Genomic DNA, 26,107 nt, shown 5'->3' on the forward strand with positions numbered 1-26,107 from the left:
CAAATCCAACAGAAATAAAACATGAACAGCCCAATACTTACAAAGGCCTGAGTGGGCAAATATAACCATATATTCCATCCCTGTTTTGTTGGATCCAAACTAAAGTAAAAAAACAGCATTCCACGTATAAAAAGAAACACTGCCATCTAGTGGTTGCAAAATCAAATTACAGACACAATGATCCAATTTTTAGGAATAATGATACTAATATAGCACCATCTAGTGATGGCAAAGTATAACTGCCAATGCAACAATCTAATTCTAAAAAAGGCATACTGCCTGCCTTTGCCAATGGCCTGCTCATATTATAATAGACCCATAATTCTAACATAAAATATCAATGTTTAACCAATTAAGCGATCCACATAAATTTTATATAAAAAAAATAAATATATGAATAAATTAGAATAAAAACAAAAATATTAAAAAAAATATTTGTTAAACACCAATAAGTCCTACTTATAAGGCAAAAACCCCTACCAAAAAGGGAACATCAACTCTCTCACACTGTCGAGGAGGGGGGCATCAACCATTATTAATAACACGATTGATGTTCCACTCCACATTGAGACCCCCAGGAACATGCGACACCAGCTTAAATATCCAATTAGTTTCGGGTCGTGAGATGGTGAGCTTGCCATTACTCCCACGCCAGTATGGAACATACCTTTCAATAGCCAGGAAGGTAGTTGCCCTGGAATCGTGATTATGTTTCAAATCATAGTGTTTACTAATGTTGTGCTTGTCAAAACCCTTGCAGATATTTGTTATATGTTCACCAAGTCTTATATGTAACATACGGACCATGCGTCCCCCATATTCCAAGCCGCATGGGCACCTGAGAAGATACACCATGCACTTAGTTGACCAAGTAATAAACATTCTAATGGGGTAAGTGAGCCCCATTCCAGTAGAAGTAAACTCTGTAAATCTCCTTCCTCTCTGTGCATTTAGCTTACAAGCTCTACACTTACCGCAAGGGTAGAAGCCTTTTAAGTCACCAAAAAGGGCAGGCTTTTTTGGAGGGTCGGGAACCCTCCAAAAAACACACACACAATCAAGTTCCTGAGGTAAGCAGCATCTCTAAAGATAACATTCGGTGTTAGCGACAAAAGAGGGCCCACAACACAGTCATTCTTTATTACTGGCCAGTGTCTTCTTCTTATCCTTTTAATGGCCCAATGCTGGCTAGAAAAAGTTGTAATGAAAGCCAAACCATAATTTTCAGTGTTTCCAGCCCTAGAAGGCTTGTCAGCCAGTAATACCTGACGATCTTTATCCCCGACTTCCAATATAACAGAGTCAAGGGTTTTATTATCGTATCCCTTAGCCAAAAATCTATTTTTTTTTAGAATCAATGCTTCCTTGTGGTAATCATCCAAATTAGTACAATTGCACCTTAAACACAAAAATTGGCCCTTGGGTACAGCAGCTAACCAAGAATTATGGTGACAAGAATCCAGAGGGATGTAGCCACTCCTGTCGTTTAAAAAAAAAAAAAACGTTGTTGTAACAATACAAGTGTTAACAATTGAGATCCTCAGATCCAAAAAGTGGATTTCAGTGGGGCTTTGTTCATGAGTAAGAACTATGCCCACGATCATTACTATTCAGATGGGATAGGAATAACTCTGCAGATTGAACATCACCATCCCATACAAACAGAATATAGTCAATAAACCTTTTCCAGGCTAAACCTTTTTCTCTGCAAAAAAAAGGCTCCTTCATGGCAGAAATAGTTGTGCATCATTGAAAAATCCAATAGCTCAAGAATAAAATAATGTGAGGTGACTGAAATTGTATTATCCTGGGATAAAAAAATGTTGTACCGCCTCATAACACAATCTGTGGGAAATGGCCATATATAAAGAGGTAACATCTACTGTTACCAGTAGATAAGTTGATTTCCGGGGGGGTGTCCAAGATGGCGACCTGAGAGGTTGTGGTTGCTAGAGCTCTGCTGACCCTTTTTATCCGGCTACTACTTTCTGCATTTTAAACCCACCCGATACCTGCATCACTGGGCTCCGGATGTCAGGCAGGACGAAACGCAAGGGGAAACGGCATTCCTTCTTAGACCAAGCCCCGGCTCTGGCCCTGCAGGCGGCGGCTCCCCTCGTGCAGGCGCGCAATATGGCGTCCCAAACTGAGATGGAGGACCGGGAGGTGGACGCCGAGATTGGATTCCGGGAGGTCATGGCGGCTATTGCCTCTTGTCAGGCGGCGCTGACTAACAAAATTGAGGCTGTGCAGCTGGATGTTGGCCTGGTCAGACAGGACCTGGACAAGCTGAGGTCGCGGGTGACCGAGACAGAGCAACGCGTGAGCAGAGTGGAGGACCTTGCCTCGGAACACGTGGAGTCCATACGCACCCTCCACACGCGAGTGCGGGCCCTGGAGTATAAGGCGGAGGACGCCGAGAACAGGAACCGACGGAACAATCTCCGTATCGTTGGCCTGCCTGAGGGAGTTGAGGGAAGGAACCCTACCGTATTTGTGGAAGAGTTGCTGCGAGGCCTTCTTCCTGAGGCGCAATTCTCGTCCTATTTTACAGTGGAGAGGGCGCATTGGGTTCCCCCCACCCCGGGTCCTCCGGGTGCGCGGCCGCGCACACTCATCTTTCGGCTCCTGCATTTTCGGGATCGTGATGAAGCACTCCGGGCGGCCCGTCGGACGGGAGATCTTAAATATCAGAATGCTACCTTAATGCTGTTCCCGGATTACTCCCTGGAAAAACACAGAAGCTGCGAAGATCGTTCGATCATGTGAAGGCCGGTCTGCGCGCTCGTAATATCAAGTACAGCGCTCTCTTCCCGGCCCGGCTGCAAGATGGAGAGACTACCAAATTCTTTACTGACCCGCGCGAGGCTGCAGCCTGGCTGGACTCCCTCCCTCCGCGTCGGTGAGCTTCAGTGGTGGAGGTACGCGTCCGATGTCATCTCTGTCCTTGTTTACCTGTACTTTTCTTCTCCCGGCCTCTCTCACTTACCTCATGTGTGAGACTCTCCTGTTAGTCGTGAGTTCCGAGGGGATCTACTACAACTTGTATTCGTGACTTGCCCACTGTACATTTGCTTTAAACGAACGTTTTTGGAACCGCACGCCTGGATAGTTATTGTCTGTCGCTGACTCGAACGGTTGATGTTCATACCCAATGCAGCAGCCGTGGGCCCTCTTTTTCGGATCGTAGCCTGCGATGGTTTACCTCCGCTGGATTTACTGGAGCCTGTTTGCACGGTCTGGACTCGGTGGCGGTGCTTAGAAGACGTGGACCCATGGACGATACGCGCTGCTTTGGCAGAGAGTAACACACGAGACGTACTTTCTTTATTGCCCTGGACTTGAGGCAGCTTGGAGCCCGGGGATATAATGTCTCTATTGTATGCTTTGCTATTAACTGATTACTCTCTTCTCGTAGGTATCCCGTTCGGGGAGGTTGTTCCGGGACTATCTGTTACAACGAAAGTTTGGAACCCCACCAGGTGGTGGGAGCTTTGTTACACTTGGTCAGCATCTCTATGGCCCACTGGTGCCTTTGCACAGAACCTCACGTTATGTTTCTGTGCCCTCCATAGCAGATGCTTCGGTTATTAGTTTGGGGGGATTAAGGTGCCCCCGAATTTGGGGGGGGTGCGGGGAGGGGGGGATTGTTTATATCTGCCGTTGCAGATGGGGCTGTGTTTTTGTTTTTTCTTTTCTTTCTTTTGGTTGTTTTTTTTACGGTTGGAGTGTCTTTGTGGCTCAAGGGGACATGCTCATTTTTCTATATAGCTTGGTATGGATATGTTCAACGTGCACTGTTCTTTGGGGGTCTGTTGGGGTGGGGGGGGGATCCTGTGGATTGTGACACTTGCTATGCTTCCCTGGCCTGATGGGTGAGATCTCGCTTATCTCTTGGAATGTCCGAGGCCTCAACTCGGCGACTAAACGTTCCTTGGTGTTCAAATTTTTGCAGAGATTCAACCCCCACATTTGTATACTTCAAGAAACGCACCTGCTTGGCTCACGAGTACTTGGGGTCCGTAGGGCCTGGGTGGGCACTCACTACCATGCCACCTATTCCAACTACGCTAGAGGTGTCAGTGTCCTGATCCACAGGTCCCTCCCGGTCCAGGTTAAGGAGGTGCGGACGGACCCTGGGGGCCGGTTTGTGCTTCTACACTTGTCTGTATATGATAAAGATATGGTGTTGGTGGGCCTTTACCTCCCCCCCCCCGGCAAATGGGCAGTTGTTATATGATATCATGCATTTGGCCTTGGGGTTTCACACCTCGGAGATTCTCTTGGTCGGGGATTTTAATCTGGTGCCTCAGCAGGACCTGGACAGACTGCGCTCTGCCTCCCGGGCTAGTGGGGAACTTCAGAGTTGGGCTGACACCTTCACTCTCACCGATCTCTGGTGCCACTTTCATCCCAGTGACCGTGAATTCACTTGCCACTCTGCTACCCACCGGGCGATGTCTCGCATAGACCTGGCCTATGCCTCTCCTGGGGCTCTGAGATGGACCAGGTCTGTGCGACACCTGCCTAGGGGAATCTCTGACCATGCCCCACTCATGCTTACTTTATCATTGTCCCGCCCACCTAACTCGAGGGTGTGGCGTTTGTCCGGGTTCTGGGCCACTGATGAGCGGTTGCGGGAGAGTACAGAAGAGGCTGTCAGTAATTTTTGGCAGCATAATGCTGACTTTGAGAAGGGTTCTATTGTGTGGGACTCATTTAAAGCGGTGCTCCGGGGACACTACATCTCCAGTATTGCCTCACAGCGTAGGGAAGAGTCTAGATCCCTTACGGAACTGGAGGGGCGGTGTGGCAGGTGGGAGGCAGAGTATGTTCGCACGGGAGGGGAGGAGGCCTATCGGAAGTGGCAGGAGGCGGTCCGAGATGTGTCCCTACTGGCTGTTTCTCAGACTCAGGACTCGCTGCTACACTCTAAGCAGCGGATCTTTGAACATGGCAACAAGAACGGTAGGCTGTTGGCATGGCTGGCGAAGGTTCGCTCGGCTTCCACACACATTGCCAGTATTCGAGATGCTCAGGGACGGGAGCTCACCTCCCCTGAAGACATCAATAATAGATTTTACGAATTCTTTAAAGGGGTGTATGAGTCTAGGCGGGGTTACTCAGATGCAGCACTGACGGACTATCTGGCGGGTATTCCCTTTCCGGTATTGTCTGCAGAGCAGAGGGCGATGCTGGACGGCGGCGATCACGCTGGAGGAGATCCAATTGGCGATTGGAGGCCTTCAAGCGGGCAAGGCTCCGGGTGCTGACGGTTTGCCGGCGGAGTTTTACTCCCAACATAGTGATGTGCTGGCTCCCAAATTTAAGCGCCTCCTTGACGGGCTTGGAGATGAGGACTTCCTCCCGGACTCTATGGGGGATGCTATTATTGTCCTCATTCCGAAACCGGGCAAGGACCCTCGGGATTGTGGGGCATACCGTCCAATATCTCTTTTAAATGTGGATGCCAAGTTATTAGCGAAGATTCTGGCCACTAGATTGAACTCGGTGATTTCGACCCTGATCCACGCCGATCAAACGGGTTTTATGCCTGGAAAAGGCACCGATATCAACATTAGGCGTTTGTTCCTTAACCTCTCTATAGTTCATGAGACACCGGGGTTCCGTGCAATTGCCTCTCTCGATGCCGAAAAGGCATTTGACTCGGTGGAGTGGGGCTTCCTTTCGGAGGTGCTCGGTTGCTTCGGGTTCGGCCCTGTATTTACGAGATGGATCAGATTGCTTTACAGGGCTCCCAGGGCCAGGGTGCGCACTAACGCTTGGCTATCGGAGCCCCTCTCTCTGCAGAGGGGTACCCGGCAGGGGTGCCCTCTTTCGCCGGGGTTGTTTGCCCTGGCCCTGGAACCCCTGGCAATCCTCAGAGAGTCGTCGGTTATTAGGGGTTTTCGGACGGGGGGCCTGGAAGAACGGATTTCCCTGTACGCCGACGACGCCCTTCTTTATTTAAACGATACGGGTCCGTCGCTATCGGAGGCTCTCGAGATTTTTAACAAATTTGGTTCCTTTTCGGGAATTTGTATAAATTGGTCCAAATCAATCTTGTTCCCTGTGGATGACCGGGTGTCCGCGCCGGCCGGTGGTATTCCTTTACAGAGGGCTACCGAATTCAAATATCTCGGGGTGACGGTGACTAGGGATCCTGCCCGATATTATGCTCTAAATGTCCTCCCTCTTCTCCGCACTCTGCGGGAGAGGTGCCAATCCTGGTCCGGACTCCCGTTGAATCTCATAGGGCGCATAAATCTTTTGAAAATGGTACTCCTCCCTAAATTTAATTATATTTTTCGTAATTGTCCCAGCTGGATTCCAGGGTCTTTTTTCAGGGAGGCGGATAAGCTCATTGGGTCTTTTATATGGAACGGATCGTCCCCCAGGCTGGCTAGATCTGTTCTACAGTCTCCAACGAGTGTGGGCGGCCTCTCTCTCCCCAATTTAAGGGCTTACTACTGGGCGGCCATACTGGTTACGGTCTCGTGGTGGTTTGTGGCGTCGAGATCGAACGGGGCTGTGAGGCTGGAGGCGGCTGTTGTGGGCTCGCTTACGGACCTGCAGGGGCTAGTTTACAGGAGGGTGGCGGTAAACACGGCGCTCCCCGCCCCGACGAGGACGACGCTCAGGGTCTGGCGGGTAGCGGGGAGGAGGTTTGTGAGACCGGACTGCTGGTCTCCGGATCAGCCACTGTGGGATAACCCAACCCTGCCGCACTTTAGGTCAATCCCGGATCCGCAGGTCTGGGTGCGATTTGGAATTTCTACGCTGGGCGATATCCTGTCGTCGGGAGGGCTGCCTTCTTTTACTCGGCTGGCTGAATTGCACGCTCTGCCTGGTTGGATGTATTTCAGATACCTCCAGCTGCGGCATGCGGTTAGAGCTCAGTTCCCTGTGTCCCCAACCCTGCAGTCTACTCCCCTGGAGGATGTATTCACAGGGGAGGGCCCAAAAAAACCTCTCTCGGATCTGTACCGGGTGGTCTTCCCGGCTGAACTGGCGAGGCTGACTTTGCTTTGGTCCAAATGGCAAGCTGATATCCCTGCTCTGGAGAGGGAGGACTGGGAGGAATGCTTGGAGAGGGGCACTAAACTGGCCATATCAGCGAGTGATAAACTCATCCAGACAAAATTTCTCCATCGGGTGTACCTCACTCCTGTACGTTTGTCCAGAATATATCCCACTAGGGACCCCTATTGCCCCAGGTGTCGAACTGAGGTTGGAACGTTCCTGCATATGTTCTGGGAGTGTCGGCGGCTGGAGGACTTCTGGTTAGGCGTGTTTGACCACTTGAATATACGGCTGGGGTTGGGGGTCCCTCGGACCCCTGAACTTGCCCTATTGGGAATTAATCCGGATGAACTCACGCCATACTACTCTAAACTATTGACCTCCTATCTCTTCTTCTATGCGAAGAAGGCGATTTTGTGCAAATGGCTCTCGGAGCGCCCCCCTAGTGTAGCCCGATGGGAACGCGCAGTTGATGCTGCCCTCCCATTATACAAACTAACGTACCTTAATCGGGGTTGTCCGTGGAAGTTTGACAAGATCTGGCTCCCGTGGACCTCCGGGGCAGCCACATGAGGATGGAGTTGGATGTTGCTTCCTCCCTCCCTCGCCCCCCCCCCCCCTTTTTCCTTCCAATGATGACTACTGGGTTGTTCTAAACTTATAGGTTTGGGTATATCTTCTGTGTTACGTATATTGACGAATGATATGCTCTGGGCCCCATTATAAGGGTATCCGAATATCCTTCTTCTATTGTATGACACTCTGAACTACCATACTAATCTGTAATTGCTTGTCGGTACGATTGAGTTGTTCCTATGCCTTATGTTGTTTTGTATTCTGTTATGATATTTTTGCAATAAAGCACTCCTGTTTTTCTAAAAAGATAAGTTGATTTCCACTCCAAGGATTGCAAAACATTAATGGCATGTTTTGTATCCTTCAAAAAGGAAGGGGTGCCCATCACCAGTTGCTGTAAATAATATATATATTTCCCTACACAGGATGTTATCGAACGTATGCCACGGGCCGCTGGTGCACATCACCAGCGGCTGTAAATAACAATCAATATATTTCCCTACACAGGATGTTATCGAACAAATGCCACGGGTCGCTGGACATTTATGATTTATGGACTCACATATGAATTCATTTTTATTAATATTTTATTGCACACTTATATGTTAATATTGATTTAGTTTGAACAGCAATTTATTTTGGTTTTTCACCATTTTTGCATGTTTCACTTGTGTGATTATCTAATCATTATTTAGTGAACAAGCGCTGCACTTTATTTTTTTTTCTTTGCATTTCTGTGCCTGATATCGGGGTTATTGTGTTCAGCTGCTGTTAGTTGTTTAAGTTTAACTGAGCACGGATGTTTACCTACTTACATTTTCTGTTTATTGATGTAATTTATCTTCTGCTGGTATATCCATTATGGATGTGTTTGAATACAGATCTCAATTGGTTACTGAAACCTCAGGTGTATTTGATGGGAATGATGATCCCAGGGATGATAGCTCAGGTTGCGTTCCAAGGCTAAAGAATTTAACAGTTTTAGAGGTGCATAGTAGGTGGGATATAGCCTATTTAGAGGAATATGTTAGAGAAAATATGGTTCCCAGGAGCCTTAGATGGGAAGTAAATCCACAAAAAGGTGCCAATGAGATTGCTGAATGAAAATAAGTATTTTAATGAGGCTGGGGTTAAATTTTTAAAATTTCTTATTGCTAAGAAAACTAGGAAACGCCTCGTTGGATTTTGAGATTAGTACAATTAAAGCTAAACTTATCCCTTTCAAAAAGGAGTCCGAATATACACAAAACTCCGAATTATTAAAAGAAGTTTTGATAAAGGAGGGAACGGAACAAAAAGCTAAAAAGAAGAAGTAGTACAATAGGGATAAGAAAGACTACAAGGAAAATTTGGTCTTTAAATGGCAGGTTGTACCTATAACCAATCCTGTTCCACCATCATCTTTGGATGATCACAGTGTGCTGCCCCCTCTGTTGGCAACCCCTCAGATGACGAGAACAACAGCAATCACCCTTTTCTTCAGTATCCACAAGGTTCTTTGCCTCAGGCCTCCCCAGTATTTATGGATAGAGGGAATGTGTCTCAGCCATACCCTAACCTCAGAAGGGGACGAGATGGTGGGGGGAATTCCAGTCACTGTTATCCTAACCCCAATGGGGGACGTGACGGTGGTGGAAATTCCAGATACCGTTACAATCAAACACCATTTAGGGGTCAGTGTGAAAAAAAAAAACCTTTTCGTGGCAATGCCGGTAGCAATAATATGAAATACTCTCAGGATGTGAGGGACTCAGGTAATCATTATAGGGTGAACACTTCCAATAGATATGCACCCTTCGGTAATGAAATGGAAAGGGGTTTAAGTTTGGTTGGTAATCAACTGGCTCCCCGCCCCCCATATAATCAATCTTCCACAGGAAATCACTACCAACAGGGTTTTCAGGAGGCAAAATGGGGGGGGGGGGGACAAAAGAAATGGGGACATAAGAGCGGATGTAGAGGGGGGAGGCATCTTCACCCCAAAGAGAAGGCGGATGTAATGGTATCATTAACCTCAGCACCAAAGAGTTGTCCAAGGAAAAGTTGGTGACCCTTGGTAGAGGTCTGAAATTCGCACCACCGAGGAAACTTAATAGATTTCAGACCTTTATTGATATTAAAAGGTATACACGTAAATTGAATATTCAGAGGTAAATCATGAGTAATCCCACTAGGCAGCTGAATAGGGAATCGACAATGATTGTCCCTTCTGGCCTGTCAAATGCATCACTTTCCAACCCGCCTAATAACACGGCACCTAATAATGTTTTCTATGATCTGGTAATTAAGGATCTCAACGATCTTAAATTGAAACCAGCTTTACCTCAACAGGATTTCAAAATTGGATTAGATCTATGTAAGAGAAAGGACATAACGGTTTGTCCGGCGGACAAAGGGGGGGGGGGGGGCACTGTAATTTTGGTTAGAGAGATGTATTCACAGGAAACAGGTCAGGATTGTTTCAGAGCCTGATAACTATTCCCCATTGATCATGGATCCAACAATAAGATTCAAACAGGAACTCAAGGATCTTGTCGAAAAAGGTTTTGACATGGGCATTTTGAATAAAAAGGAGTGTTTGGCTCCTCGGTTGCCATTCATCTACTCACTGCCAAAAATTCACAAGTCCTTGACTAATCCCTCAGGTCGGCCCATCATCAGTGGCATTGATTTGATAACATCCCGTGTAGGGAAATATATTGAATGCTATTTACAGACACTGGTGATGGGCACCTCTTCCTTTTTGAAGGATACAAAACATGCTATTAATGTTTTGCAATCCTTGGAGTGGAAATCAACAGCAGATGTTGCCTCTTTATATACAGCCATTTCCCACAGATTGGATTATGAGGCGGTACAACATTTTTTATCCAAGGATAATAACATTTCAGTGACCCAACATAATTTTATTCTTGAGCTATTGGACTTTTCAATGACGCACAACTATTTCTGCCATGAGGGAGCCTATTTTTGCAGATAAAGGGGATGGCCATGAGAGCTAAATTAGCTCCCAGTATGGCCAAACTCTTTATGGCAAAATGGGAAAAGGATACTGTTCTGGGCAATAAGCCACCAGAACTAATAGCCTGGAAAAGGTGTATTGATGATATTCTGCTCGTATGGGATGGTGATGTTATTCCTATCCCATCTGAATAGTAATGATCGTGGCATAGTTCTTAGTCACGAACTAAGCCCCACTGAAATCCACATTTTGGATCTGAGGATCTCAATTGTGGACAACAGTATTGTTACAACATTAAAAAAAAAAAAAAAAAAAAACACACACACAAAAGGAATGGCTACATCCCTATGGATTCTTGCCACCATAATTCTTGGTTAGCTGCTGTACCCAAGGGCCAATGTCTGCGTTTAAGGCGCAATTGTACCAATTTAGATCATTACCACAAGGAAGCATCAATTCTAAAAAATAGATTTTTGGCTAAGGGACACAATAATAAAACCCTTGACTCTGTTATATTGGAAGTCAGGGATAAAGATTGTCGGGTATTACTGGCTGACAAGCCTTCTAGGGCTGGGAAAATTGAAAATTATGGTTTGGCTTTCATTACAACTTTTTCTAGCCAGCATTGGGCCATTAAAAGGATAAGAAGAAGACACTGGCCAGTAATAAAGAATGACTGTGTTTTGGGCCCTCTTGTCGGAAAGACTGAATGCTATCTTTTTTTTTTTTTTTTAAAGGTTTTTATTTGCTAAATGTACATACATGTCAAGTACAAAACATAACATTTGAAATACAGTATATTCCATGGATTTCAACCAAATGAGTATATGTAGGTGGTCATTAATAAACAGACATCTCCATGTAGATCATAAATTGTACATTTAGCCCCTACTCTTTTTTTAACCACTACAATACAGGGCACTTTCGCCCCCTTCCTTCCCAGCCCAATTTTCAGCTTTCATCGCTCTAGCGCTTTCAGTGACAATTGCGCGGTCATGCTACACTGTACCCAAATGACATTTTTATCATTTTGATCGCACAAATAGAGATTTATTTTGGTGGTATTTATTCACGACTCCGCTTTTTATTTTTTGCGATATAAGCCCAAAAAACGGAAATTTGGAAAAAAAACAATATTTTCTTTTTTCTATTTTAAAAGAAATCCAATCAAATCTAATTTTGTCATAAATTTAAGCCAAAATGTATTCTGCTACATGTTTTTGGTAAAAAAAAAATGCCGTTAAGTGTATAATAATTGGTTTGTGTGATCACGGACATATGTACGCAAATGATCATGTACATATGTGTGCAGGTGATCACGTACATATGTGTGCAGATAATCATTGGGACAAGTGATTTTAGTGGGACATATGTGGGGGACATGTTTTTATTATTAGGGACATGTGTTTTTATTTTTTGGGGACATGTATGTTTTGGGGACATATGTGGGGACTGTGTTTACACTGTGTGGTGTGTTGTGTGTTTACACTAGACTGAAGATCAGTGAGTAAAAAGCTGTAAAAAACAGCTCATACTCACTGATCATCAGCCGGCTGCAGCAATCTGCTCTCCTCTCCTCAGCGATGACTTCTGTGTGAGGAGAGGAGGAGCCGATTGCCTAGCAAACGGCTGTTTTTTTACATCACATGACGGCTGTGATTGGACACGGCCGTCATGTGATCAGGAGGGCCAATCACAGAGCCCTCCTGCCGATCTGAGATGCGCCGTGTCCCGGTGACACGGGCGCATCGGGATCGCGCCGCTGCGCGGGCATGCGCGTGATCCCGCTCCTCCTGATGGACGTTCCTGAACGTCCTATCAGGAGTAGACGGCTCCCACCCCGCCGTATATGTGCATTGGCCGGGTGGGAAGTGGTTAAAGAAACCGTATATAATATACTAAGTTAAACGTAACTTGCCATTTCCAATAACATAAGGTATGTGCTACCGCTCTCCCTCCACCAGATCTCAATTTTTTCATATATTTCATGTTTCCCATTAAAGAGGAAGTAAACCCTAATGGGTTTACTTCCTCTTTCATTCCCTGCAAAGGCAAAGCATAATGGACTACTATGCATCGCATAGTAGCCCATTATGTGTCACTTACCTGACACAGGAGCCAGCGAAGTCGCCGCTGCCCCCTGTAGTCCGCCACATCCATCTTGCTGGTGGCGTCTCGCAGCTCCGCCGCTGTCATTCGGCAAAGCCGCGATGACGTCACTCCCGCGCATGCGCACGGGAGTCGACACGCGCGGCAGCTCCGTTTTTGGAAATGCTGCGCTCAGTGCGCCTGCACGCCGCTGTCTACGGCGCATGCGCCGTTGACAGCGGTGCCCGTTTTCGGGCAAATATCTCCTAAACCATATAGGTTTAGGAGATATTGCTTGGACCTACAGGTAAGCCTTAATCTAGGCTTACCTGTAGGTCAAAGTGGTTTGTAAGGGTTTACAACCACTTTAAGTGTCAGATTGTGCAGTTTCAGTTGATTTAATCCATTTACCCCAGACTTTATTAAATTTCGTAGGGCATCCTCTGGAGTCCTATGTCATTTTATACATGGTAACATTAGCATTGACTAATCCTTTCCAAGCGTTCAATTTAAGGTGGTCACTGCTAATCCATTTAAGAGCGATGAGCTAACATAATAAAATAGTAGCCTTAATAGTAGTCTTGTATTATTACTCATAACCTCATCCTCTATAATTCCCAATAGTCCCAGAAGTGGGCTACAAATGTTAGGCAGATCCAAGGTGTCAGCTATGAATTGGGTCACCTGAGACCATAGTGGCCTTATTCTATCTCATTTCCAGACCATATGTATAAAGGAACCCCCTGCAGAGGAACATTTATGACAAGTGGGGTTGTCGCTCCTTCCCATTTTATATAGTCTAAGTGGGGTGTAATACGTTTGATGGAGGTACTTGAGTTGGATTATTTTGTCTCTGGCAGATATAACCATAGGTAGAAATGAAGCCAGTACCTCCTCCCATTGATCCGCTGTAATTTCTGGTATAAGCTCAGTCCATTTCTCCCTACGTTTCCTTTCTTTTGGGTATACTTTTCCCACAAGAGTGTTATAATAGGTGGAGATTTGTTTCATGTGCTCCGGATGCGCGAGGAGTCTCTCCATTTTGGAGTTTACAAGAGATACTGGCTCTGCTCCAAAATGAGCATGAGCAGCATGTTTTAGTCTGATAAATTGGTATTCCCATGTATCTGGAAGATCCAGATCCCTTTTCAGTTGTACAAACGACTTCAAATCCCCATTATCATCATAAAATTGGTGTAAGTAGGTCAGTCCAAATTTGGCCCACCTATAACCCTCCTCCAAATGAAAAAACTCCTTCAAGCACGGGTTAAACCACAAATAGGCATTAGGTGACAGCTGAAGCGGAGTGTCCAGTATATGTTTTATACAGATCCCCAGAATCCGCTTAGTAGAGCCAAGCATTTCCTTTCCTGTGTCACCCCCTGAAGAAGAAATTCAATAGAGTCTCATAAGAAGTCACCACAGCCGCCTCAATTGCCACTGCCGCATTGTTTAGCTGTGGAAACATTCGCCAATGAATATGTACTAGTTGCGAAGCAAGATAATATAGGCGGAGGTCAGGTACTGACAGGCCACTCCTCCCCACAGGTAGTTGTAGAAGCTCCAGCGCGATTCTAGCCACCCTGTTGCCCCACAGAAAATAGGTTAGTAGAGAATTAATGTGCCTAAATGTATTTTTTGGGATGTAAGTTGGGGCATTAGAAAGGACGTAGAGGAATTTGGGGAGGAAAATCATTTTAAATAAATTGGCCCTCCCGAACAGTGTAAGTGGTAGATCCTTCCACTTCTGAATCCTATATTGGAATGTTGTAATTACGGGCCATAAGTTCATCTCAACAAATGAGTCCACGGGGAGTTGGATCTTTATATCCAAATATTTAAATTGTGAGACTGTGGTTAAGGGACATTGTTCGGGAAGGGACAGGTTCGGTTGTGAATCCAGAGGAAAAAGGACTGACTTAGTCCAATTAATGCAGAAACTGGAAAAGTCACCAAATTCCTGAACTAGGGAGACCGCAGCTGACAAGGAAGCGCCAGGGTCTCCCAGATATAGGAGCATGTCATCAGCATATGACACGCGTTCCTCCAGCTCCCCAACCAAAAACCCCCTAATTGCGTCATGAGATTTGAGTTTAACAGCTAGAGCAAATAAGAGAGGGGACAGGGGGCACCCCTGTCTCGTTCCCCTATGGATCTGGGAAGAGTCTGATATAAGTCCATTCACTCTGATGCTCGCTCTTGGGTCCTTATACAATAATTTCACCCATGAGATAAACCTCTGGCCGAATCCCATTCTATCTAGGATGGAGAATAAATAGTCCCATTCTACAGAATCAAACACCTTCTTTGTATCTAGAGAAGCAATCACTCTCCTGCCCGTATTAATAGGTTTAGTCTGTAAATTAACATACAATCTACGGAGATTCATTTGTGTACAGCGGCCAGGTATAAACCCTGTCTGATCAGAATTTAATTAGTTTGAGAACCACCGACAGCAATCTACTGGCCAAGACCTTGACCAGAATCTTGACGTCAGAATTTATTAACAAGATTGGCCTATATCATTCACATTCTTGGGGATCTTTACCGGGTTTGGGGATCACCACAATCAGCACTTCTCTCATAGAGTCTGGAAGTATTTCGTCCCTTTCAGCTGACGTAAAAACTGTTTGCAAAAAAGGGACCAGTAGTTCCCTTTGCAGCTAATACCAGTCAGCCAGAAATCCATCGAGGCAAGGAGACTTACCAGTTTTAAAGGAAGAAATAGCCCCAGATATCTCCTCCTGTGTTATGGGTTGGTCCAAAGCTATGCTATCCTGCAGCGTCAAGGAGGGTAAAGTAAGGGAGTCCAGGTAAGTGTTTAGTTCCTGTTGAGTATGTTGAGTCCGAGTCTGACACAGAGTTTCATAGAAGTTTACGAAGGTGTTTAAGATCTCGCGCGGTTAACTGTTTCCCCCCTGGGATTCCTAAGTTGCAATACCAAGGTCGGAGTATACAGTGGCTTTGCTAAAAAAAAAAGCTAATAGACGGACACTTTTGTCTCCAAACTCAAAAAAGGACCTAGATTGGTGTAGTTGCTTTTTTGTAGCACGTTCAGTCAGGAGTAGTTTATACAGTCTGGTTCAGTCTTGCCATATTTGGTACTTACTAGGCGATGGGTCCTGAATGTAGTTCCTTTCTCAGACTCTGCTTTTTTTACTTCAGAGTTCAGAGCTCTGGAGAAATCTCTAGATTCCGCAGTGAACACCCCTCTCATAGTTGCCTTAAAGGCATCCCAGTTAGCAATCCGTGTTTCCCTCCCATTCTCTCTCCAGAAATGATCAATATTCGTTTTGCATTTTATAGTAATAAATTCCTCTTGGAGCCAATATACATTCACACGTCAGTGTTGTTTTCCCCAAGGGGCATCAAGATCCAGCATAACCTTCAGCGGGGAATGGTCCGAAATGGCTCTAGGGAGATATCTAACACCAGCAATGAGCAGGAGGCCACCCAGGGTAGAGAGTAACAAGTCTATCCTAGACAGTGTCCTATGGGTCTCCAAGTGACAGGAGTATTCCCTTGTTCCAGGGTGTCTGTCTCCAGACATCAGTGAGAGCATAGCTCTCCAGCCAGGAAGAAAGGATATAACGAGAGTTAGATATACATCCATGTCTGTCTAGATCCCCATCTGACACAGCTCTAAAATCTCCCATTAGTAACAATGGACCCTGTGCGATTAATAAAGCTTCTTGCAATATTTTGTCTAATATCTGGAGAGAGAAGGGGGTTGGGATGTATACACACACCAACGTCAGGCAAACATTCAGCAAACTAATATGACATATCTGCCATTAGGATTTAATTTGACCTGCAAGATATGTGCCACAGCTTTCTTGGTGACCAAAATGGATACTCCCCTCGAATAAGTGGCGTATTCAGCATGCAGTACCCTCATAATATTGGCTTTCTTAAAAGTCATTACCTTGGAGCCCTGTAAATGTGTTTCTTGTAATAGGACAATGTGAGGTTTATACCTCTTAAGAAAGTTAAATACAAGGGACCTCTTAATTTTCGAGTTCAGACCACATACATTCCATGATATCAAATTTATCTTAACCGCCATCTGTACCTAGAGAGAATATGTACTGTATGTCTGTGGGAAGTCTCTTGTGTGGAAGCACCTGCGAAACTTCTGTCCTATGGAGAGCAGAGCAAGAAAAGAAAAAAAAAAACGGCAGCACACAGCACAAACTTAGAAACAACTTTAACCCCACCCTTCCCACCCTGCACACAGCACACCAACCTGTTGTGTGCCTGAATCCCATAACTGAAATATAGTGTAAACAACCTTGGGGGGGGGGGGGGGGGGGGTCACAGGTCTCTACTATTCAAAACAACACTGCAGATGTCTAGGCAGCATTACTTGAAAGAGGTAGACAGTATCCAATGCGGTAGTCCATCAGAACTGGAGGGTAAAAAAAAAAAAAAAAAAAAAACCTTCTAGGGAGAGAAACCCAGAAACCACATTGGGGAGAAATTATTATCCCATCAATATGTTCAGTCAGAGTGGTTTGGCATGTGTATATGGCTTCCATAATTTGTTTTATTGAGGGTTCCCCTTCGCCCTCAGCCAGCTCCGTCTCCCGCATATCCCTGGGGGGACAGCTATCCAGGGATGAGCCCCTACTCCTGTCCTGAGACCTGCGGGGTAGCAGGCTTACCTTCCCTGGCTGTGTGGATGAGTGAACGGCTCCAGTCCGCTGTGTACTGCTTGGGCAGTACACAGCGGGCGCCCCCCGAATGTTATCTTTAGAGGTGCCACTAACCTCAGGAACTTGATTGCTCCCAATGTTCCCGACCCTCCAAAAAAGCCTGCTTTTTTGGTGATTTAAAAGGCTTCTAGCCTTGCAGTAAGGGTAGAGCTTGTAGCTAAATGCACAGAGAGGAAGGAGATTTACAGAGTTTACTTCTACTGGAATGGGGCTCACTTACCCCATTAGAATGTTTATTACTTGCTCAACTAAGTGCGTAGTGTATCTTCTCAGGTGCCAACGCGGCTTGGTATATGTGGGACGCATGGTCCGTATGTTACATATAAGACTTGGTGAACATATAACAAATATCTGCAAGGGTGATTTCAAACATAATCACGATCCCAGGGGAACTACCTTCCTAATGAAAGGTATGTTCCACACTGCTGTGGGAGTAATGGCAAGCGCACCATATCACAAGCCAAAACGAATAGTGGATATTTAAGCTGGGGTCGCATGTCCCTGGGGGTCTCAATGTGGAGTGGGACATCAATTGTTTTATTAATAATGGTTGATGTCCCCCTCCTCGACAGTGTTGATGTTCCCTTATTGGGAGGGGTTTTTGCCTTATAAGTAGGACTGATGTTTAAAAATAAAAAAAAAATATTAAAAAATGATGTTATTCTAATATACATTTTTATTTAAAAATTATGTGTATCACTTAATTGGTTAAACACTGATCTTTTATGTTAGAATTATGGGTCTATTATGAGCAGGCCATTGGCAAAGGCAGGCAGTATGCCTTTTTTTAGGATTAGATTGTTGCATTGGCAGTTATACTGTGCCATCACTAGATAGGTGCTATATTATTAGTATTATTCCTAAAAATTTGATTATTGTGTCTGTAATTTGACTTTGCAACCACTAGATGGCGGCGTTTCTTTTAATACGTGGAATGCTGTTTTTTTTACTTTTGTTTGTATCCAACAAAACAGGGGTGAAATATATGGTTATTTTTGCCCACTCAGGCCTTTGTAAGTATTGGGCTGTTCATGTTTTATTTCTGTTGGATTTGATACATCCTTTGTATAAACCGTTTTGGGATATCATTTGTAACTTTAGAGGGCGTTGTCAGCTCAGCCTATGACAAGGTCTCCTCCCCTTGCCAATGGACTATATAAGCACTCAGCGCAGGAGTGTGGGCGTACCCCTGATCTCAGACCTATGACGAAATGATCACCGGGTAGCCACGTCCACGTGTCCTGCGCATGTGCGATCACAATCTAAAACCACATACAGGTTTTTTTTTTTTTTTTTTATCTGCTAGCAGTTTTTTTTTTCGCTTTCAACGCTGTTTGTATTTTAAACACTATCTGTACATTTGAGACTCAGTGGAGTCCTTTTTACAGCATCTGAATTTATGCAATAAAGTAAAAATCTTTTTGGTGTTAAAACATATTACACAATTCGGAGCACTTTATTTTTGCATGAGCCTTCACGCAGGCAAATTTTGTGAAGTTTCCAGTGACTGATAACCTGAGCTGCGGAGTCTGCAGATAGGAGACACCCGTTCTTTCACGTCTGGAGCCGGAATTTGTGACATTACACGCGCTGACTGACCTCGCTTAAACAGGGGGTCGCTGGGGATCTGGTAAGCCCCCATCTTATTAGTAGTGATTAAAGGTGACGGATCCCACGTGGTCAAGTATATTATTTTTATTCAATCTAGTCACACTATCTGTTGGATTTTTTTGAGATTTCTTTGGACATCTATTTATGGACTCACATATGAATACATGTTTATTAATTTTTTATATCACATTTATATGTTATTATTGATTTCATTTGAATGTCACTTTATTTTGGTTTTTCACCATTTTTGCATGTTTCACTTGTGTGATTATCTAATCAATATTTATTGAACAAGTGCTGCACTTTATTTTTTTTCTGTGTATAGCATCTGCCTGTATTGGCCCAAACTGCCGTAGGCATCTCAGCAGTTGTGTGTTTGGCTAGTTTATAAGCCAGCACCTGCATGAGGACCTTGTGGAAGCTCTACAAAAAGGAAATTGCAAGCAATTATTGCAAGCATAAAGCTGCCAGAATTCTGGGTCTGCTGAGAAGGACACCTAGAACACCTGCTAAACTGGCCTCACACCAATTAAGCAATTGTTGTCCGCAGGCTGCTCAATATGTCAGAGAAAAAAAAGTGTTAACAGGAATTCCAACCTTATTTGTTGGATGCTTAAGCATTTGAGTATTGTCTGCCAAGCAACAGCTCTTATTCACAGAAGATATACTGTGTTAATTGCTAGTATACCGTACGTACTTCGTAAATTTCCTCCACCATAGGACAAAGTATAAAAACTTTCTTAGGAGGAAAATAACATTTATCTGGGAGATCTGCACAGATACAAAAAAGGCTTTTCCGACAACAAATGGACAGGAAAAAACATGCACAGCATGAGGCGGCTTTAACTAACCCACTCAGTTAAAAGGAGCATAAATGTGTGGACATTGAAACCAGATGGGTCTCCCGCATTTGACACCTCAGAAGAGGCTTCATCCACGGTGATGAAAGAATGTGTCTCAATATGTCTTCTCCCACCCCTAGTCCCCCCGTTTGAGGGTCCTGGGCAATGATAGAGAACCTGTGTGATGCAAGTCGCTAAACTTTTTTTTTTTTTTACCCATCATGGCTGAGGGAAAAAATAGGATTTTTTGTACTCACCATAAAATCCTTTTTTCTGCAATTCTCCGACCGACACAGCTCCTCTCTTAGCCATTGGGTTGTATACCTTACCTCTAGGAGAATAGTAGGCAAAGTTGTAATACAACACTCAGAACTCTCAGTTGTGCCCATGGGGGGCGGTCCCTTAGGTATCAACCCTCCTGCCTGCTAAAAGACCTCAGTACGTCAACAAGCAGTATAACGTAAAGAAAAAAGGAGAGGCGGGTGCTGTGTCGGTCAGTGAATTACAGAGAAAAGGATTTTACGGTGAGTACAAAAAATCCTATTTTCTCTTATATTCACCGATTGACACAGCTCCTCTCTTAGCCATTGGGATGACCCCAAGCAGTGCCAAAACGAGGGGTGGGAAAAACAGCATAAACACTTCATCCATCATGGCAAGTGGGAACAAGTGAAACTTTACCCACAAAAAAAATAAAAAAAAAATAAAAAAAAGAACAGTGCGTGGCGAAATCCACCACAAAATCAGGGTACCCTCACCAGGAGTGACTACCCACAACCGCACAAAAAACAGCAGAATATAATGCAACGGTGCATTAACTTAAAAGGTACTGTGTTTTTAATTGAAAAAAAAAAAAAAAACAGGGGAAAAAAAAAAAAAGGTAAAATATTGCATATTCAATTGCAACTATATAGCCGCCTGCAGACTTTGCGGCCAAAAACAGGCATTAGCCGATGCACTGACGTCTACCTTGTAGAACTTGGTAAACTTGTAGACAGACAACCAGGTCGCCACCCTACACACCTGAGCGCTATACGCTTGGTGTCGGAAAGCCCAAGAAATTCCGATTTCCCTTGTGGAGTGGGCCATAACCGGAAAGAGGGGCACCTGCCCTTTTAAGGTGTAGGCTTGTACTACAATCTGTCCGATCCCCCTGGAAATGGTGGCTGGTGAGAGCACCATGCCTTTCTTGAAACCAGCGACCGAAACAAACAGCGACTCTGACTTTCCGAAAGGAAGCAGCGGTAGACAAACCCAAACCACGCCCAAAGCGTGAAGGGCCACCTCCTTAGGGTGTTTTTGTCCTAGGACAGAGAGATGGTAATACCAGGTCCTCATTAATGTGAAAAGCCGCGACCACTGTCAGTAGAAAGGACAGTTGCAAACGCAACACCACCTTATCCTTATGGATAACCAGATAAGGTGACTTGCAAGACAAGGTTGCCAGTTCCGAGACCCTCCTGGCCGATGTGATGGCCACTAGAAAGACCACTTTCTGAAAAAGCGTCGACAGGGGAACACCCTGATATTTTATACACCCGGATTTTGAAGCGCCAATAACACCAGGTTCAAATCCCATGGGGGTAACGGTGGACGCACCAGAGGGATTACATGACCGACCCTCCGGAACAGAAGGTTCTCACTATGAGTGAGACGCCAGGGGTCGCTGAAAAAAAGACAGTCAAAGCTGAAACTTGCCCTCTAATAGTGCTTAACGACAATTTTTGGTCTACTCCTTGCTGAAGAAACAGCAGGATCCTGAATATGGTAGAAGAGCGCGGATGCCAACCCTTCTCAAATATGGAAATGTAGGCCATCCAGGTACAATGATATATCTTCCTAGAAGAAGATTTCTGTGCTCTCAACATAGTTGGGATCACAGAGTCCGAAAGACCCCGGTTCCTCAACACCTGGCTCTCAATAGCCATGCCGTTAAAGCCCACAATGGTAAAGCAGGATAGAGAATCAGACTCTGAGACAGAAGGCCTTCTCGTAATGGCAGTCGCCAGGGAGCGTCGAGTACACGTCGCTCTACCCACCGAAGTATGTGAGCGACCTCCCATGACGCGGCCGAGCTTCTTGTCCCCCCTTGGTGATTGACGTATGCCACTGCAGTGGCGTTGTCTGACTGGACCCTGAACGGACGTGCTTGCAGTCTCATTGACCATGTGGAGAGGCACGGCCTGATCGCTCTCAGTTCGAGCAGATTGATCAGCATCTCTGATTCTTTCGTTGACCAGAGGCCCTGAGCCGACTTAACCCCCATTATTCCACCCCAGGCAAAAGGGGTGGTGTCCGTTGTGATCACTTTCCACTTTAGAGGTAGGAACGACTTTCCGGCATGAACCACCGGGGACCTCAGCCACCAGATCAGTGATTCTCTGACTGATTGGCTCACCTGAATCTGACAATCCAGGGACAACTGAGATTTGTCCCATTTAGACATGTCCTACTGTAGGACTCTGGTGTAGAACTGGGCAAATGGTACAGCCTCAAAAAGGAGGCCACCATGAGCCCCAGGACTTGCATGCAAAAGCGAAGCGACGACCACCTGCGGTACATCAGCAGTCTTACCGCGGATTTGAGAGTCTGCAGCTTGTCTGAAGGGAGAAAACTCTTGCTTCCATTGAGTCTAGCAGCAAGCCTAGGTACTCCAAACGCTGAGTCGGTACAATCACCGAGTTCTTTACGTTCAACAGCCACTCAAATTCTTGCAGAGTCTGCACAGTGATTGCTACATCCTCCTCTAACCCTGAGGCAGAGGATGCTCTCAGAAGGAGATCGTCTAGATATTCCATGATCGCGATCCCACGTTGCCATAGCAACGTCAAAACCGGAGCCAAAACCTTGGTAAAGACTCGGGGGCTGATGTCAGACCGAAGGGAGAACCACAAACTGGTAGTGGGCTTCCCCGACTGCAAATCGCAAAAACTTCTGCTGCCACAGACATATGGGTATGTGCAGGTACGCATCCTGGATGTCTAAGGGTGCCAGGGAGTACCCTTGATGGAGTGGAGCAACTACTGGGCGACTGATTCCATTCTGAACCTCTACACCTTAAAGTGATAGAGGGCTTTTGGGTTTGGACGTACCCCTTCCTTCTTGGAAACTACAAAACATATTTGAGTAGAATCCTTGCAAACCTTCCGATTCCGGAACCGGTACAACCACCCTGCTACTCAGCAGGTCCCTTACTGCCCCCAAGAGGGCCTCCCAGCAAGCAGGGGATACGGGTATGCTGGAAGGGAAAAATCTGTCTGGCGACCAAGAGAGCAACTCTATCTTGTAGCCTGAGGAAATCAGGTCGCAGGTCCATTGGTCAAAAAAAATAAAAAAAACGAGGGGTCCACCGGGCTGCAAACTCCCGAAGGAGACCCCCCCACCCAAGAAATGGGTGGGGACAAACCTTCATGCGGTAGCCTTATACTCGCAGGCTTGCGGTTCCAGGGATACTTTAGTCCGTCCGTGGTCGTCCTGTCGGGCTGGGGACGTTATACCGAAGCTTGGCTCCTTAGCTTTCCTGGCCTGTGGGTGTAATACACTGTTACCACCGGTGGCATACTTATTAATGCCATCCAAAGAGGCTCCCAAGAGCCGTTCGCCAAGAAAGGGAAAATCAGAAGGGAGGTATCCAGGGCCATGTCACAAACGTACTTTAAGGCATTGAACTAGTTGGTCTGCCAGTTTCACGTAGACAGGAACAGCCTGATGCTCTCCCAATTCGCAGTGCTAAGGTTTTGCTCACTCAGACCGTGTCTGCCACACAAGTGTGGACCCCACAACCGTCAACAAGGAATGAGCCACTGCCTCGGCCTTCCTGTCCGTGGGATCCTTAAATGCATTAGTTCTCACTACCGAGATCCTGGTTACTTATTTAACCTGGATACTGGGGGGTCCACGACCGGAGGAGCCGACCACTATGTGAGAAGGCATTCCTCAAAGGGGTAAACGCACCACCCTGTGTCTCGGGACCGAAAAGGTCTGTTGCGTGCGACCCCATTCCCTATAGGTGAATTTGTCAAATAAATCACATAAGGGAACACCATAGGGGAACATGCTGGCTTGCGGGACCCAAAGGGGACCGGTACCTCAGCAGGGGAACCTGCTGGCTCCTGAAACTTAGGGTATCACGCACAGCTGTGAGAAGTGCTCCAACAAGCGCTTTTTTGCGTCCGGACCTGGACAGGGACTCATCCTTACTGTCCGAACGGTCCTGGTCAGCGTCATCTGACAAGACAGAGCAGGGGTCACCAGCTTTATTGGGGCACAAGTCTGTGCCAGAGCTCTCCCCAGAGGACGGGGGGGGGACAGGGGCAACCTTATTGCACTCATCTTCCCATGCATAGCCTCCCTCTAGCAATGAACGAGTTGAAGACCGTCATCAGGGTGTCCATGGGCACTGCGCAGTCTGCAGGTGACCCGGTTGCCATTGCCTGGACTTTGGGGGAAGAAACACCAATTTCTGAGCCATGCTGACCCTATCCTGTCTGCCACCCGAAGGGGACTTAGGACAGTGACAGTACCACCCTCCCTGCTCCCGCTGACTGAGGGGCTTATTTCCGCTGGACTCACCACCCTGGGGAGTTCTGCGCTGTCCACAAGTGGTGCCTATAGTCCCTGAGTGCGCTCAGGTGCAGAGGAAACCAAAAACTGAGTTGGTGAGAACGATCGCTAAAACGATCAGAAAAAATGCTCAGGCTTCAATAAATTGGCCGCTCAGCGTCCAGTACACAGATGGGAAACACAGGAAAAAAAAGTCTGTGAGAGCACATGAGTCATGCTGCAGTCAGGGAACACTGAAATATGTTCAGGCTTCCAGAAAATGGCCGCCAGTGCCTTGGATAGGAATCACATAGAAAATGGCCGCTGAAGCCTAGACAGTCAGTCTGCTCTGCTCACACCTAAAATGGCCACCAAACATCGCCATGAGGTAGATATAAAAACACCCTGCAAAGCCACAGCACTGCACCATTCCCAGCAGACCCTCACAGGCACCTTCCAGGGGCATACCACACAGGTCCCCAGGACCACCGCCCTTCAGCCAGCCCCCCATGTCAAAGAGCACCTATATAGGCACACACACCGCTCAGCAGCCACATGCAGCATTCCCCCCCGTAGGGGGGAGGGAGGGAAGATAGGGACAGGGGAGAGAAGATAGGGAGGTGAGGGGGCCCCCAAATCGACCTCCTAAGGAATGCACAGCTGCTCAGCCCCGTCAGAACAGGGAGAGCTGTACTTACCAGTCCTGAAGAGCTGGGAGAGAGTCCATTGTAGATCTACTCCTAATCAGTACAGGGTAGCTAATGGCCTCGGCATACTGTGACGCAGACATCAGTAGCCCGGTCATATGTATGCCCCGGAGCATAAAAGCTTACCGACCACCTCTGGAGCTGAGGTATGTTGTGGCCTGCCGAGCCGTAGCTGCAACCTGCACACGCTCGATGGCCGAACTGGGGAGACTACAAGGATAAGTGAACCAGCCTGTCACCCAGCCGGCTGTTGATGAATCCTGTGATCTTCGATCTTGCGCAAAAAGCCAAGCTTCTGCATCAAAAAAACACGAACCTATGGGCATGCAGAGTTCCTAGGTCTTTCTCCTTCACTAGGCAAAAAAAAAAGGAGTTCTGCTAGCAGGAAGGAGGGTTCATACCTAAGGGACCACCCCCCATGGGCAAAACGGAGTTCTGAGTGTTGAATTACCTCTAGGTACGGGGGTGCACATGGTTGGAGATTCCAGGCAAACCAAATCCGTCGGATTAATTCCGGAAGAGGTCCGGAAGTGATATTGCATACACACGGTCGGACTCAGTTGTCGGAAAATCCAATTGTACATAACGTGATGACATTTTGTTACGACGGGACTACATTCAGGCTAGTAGCCCATAGCTTTGGTCTAGGAATTTGATCTGAGCATGTGTGGCACTTTGTCCGTCGGAGTAGGCTACACATGATCGGAGTATGTCCGATCGGAGCATTTTGTCTGAAAATTTTACCGCCAAGTTGGAAAAGTTGGTCCGTCGGATATTCTAACGGAAACAGTCCGATGCAGACCACACACAGTCAGAATATCCGACAAAACGGTCCGATAGGAAACATTCCGTCGGAATCTCTGACTGTGTGTACAAGGGCTCGGATATTACTAGATAAAGTTGTAAGGTATACGACCCAATGGCTAAGAGAGGAGCTGTGTCGGTCGGTGAATATAAGAGAAAAGAGCTTTTGGTAAAATACACAGGGGCTGCAGTGTTAAAAAAAATTGTAAATATTTCATGCCCCTGATGCTTACTCTT

The 26,107-nt window shown here is 46.2% G+C and overlaps 1 protein-coding gene across 5 annotated transcripts in view; it reads right to left on the reverse strand.

Moving 5' to 3' along the window:
• RETREG3 (reticulophagy regulator family member 3) overlaps positions 1–26,107 on the reverse strand; it is a 489,061-nt gene that overhangs the window by 351,953 nt on the left and 111,001 nt on the right. The window lies entirely within an intron of this gene.

Source organism: Lithobates pipiens, unplaced genomic scaffold (genome assembly GCF_037356315.1).
Source record: "Lithobates pipiens isolate NorthernLeopardFrog02 unplaced genomic scaffold, aLitPip1_a1.2 Scaffold_28, whole genome shotgun sequence".
In the NCBI taxonomy this organism is placed as follows: Eukaryota; Metazoa; Chordata; class Amphibia; order Anura; family Ranidae; genus Lithobates; species Lithobates pipiens.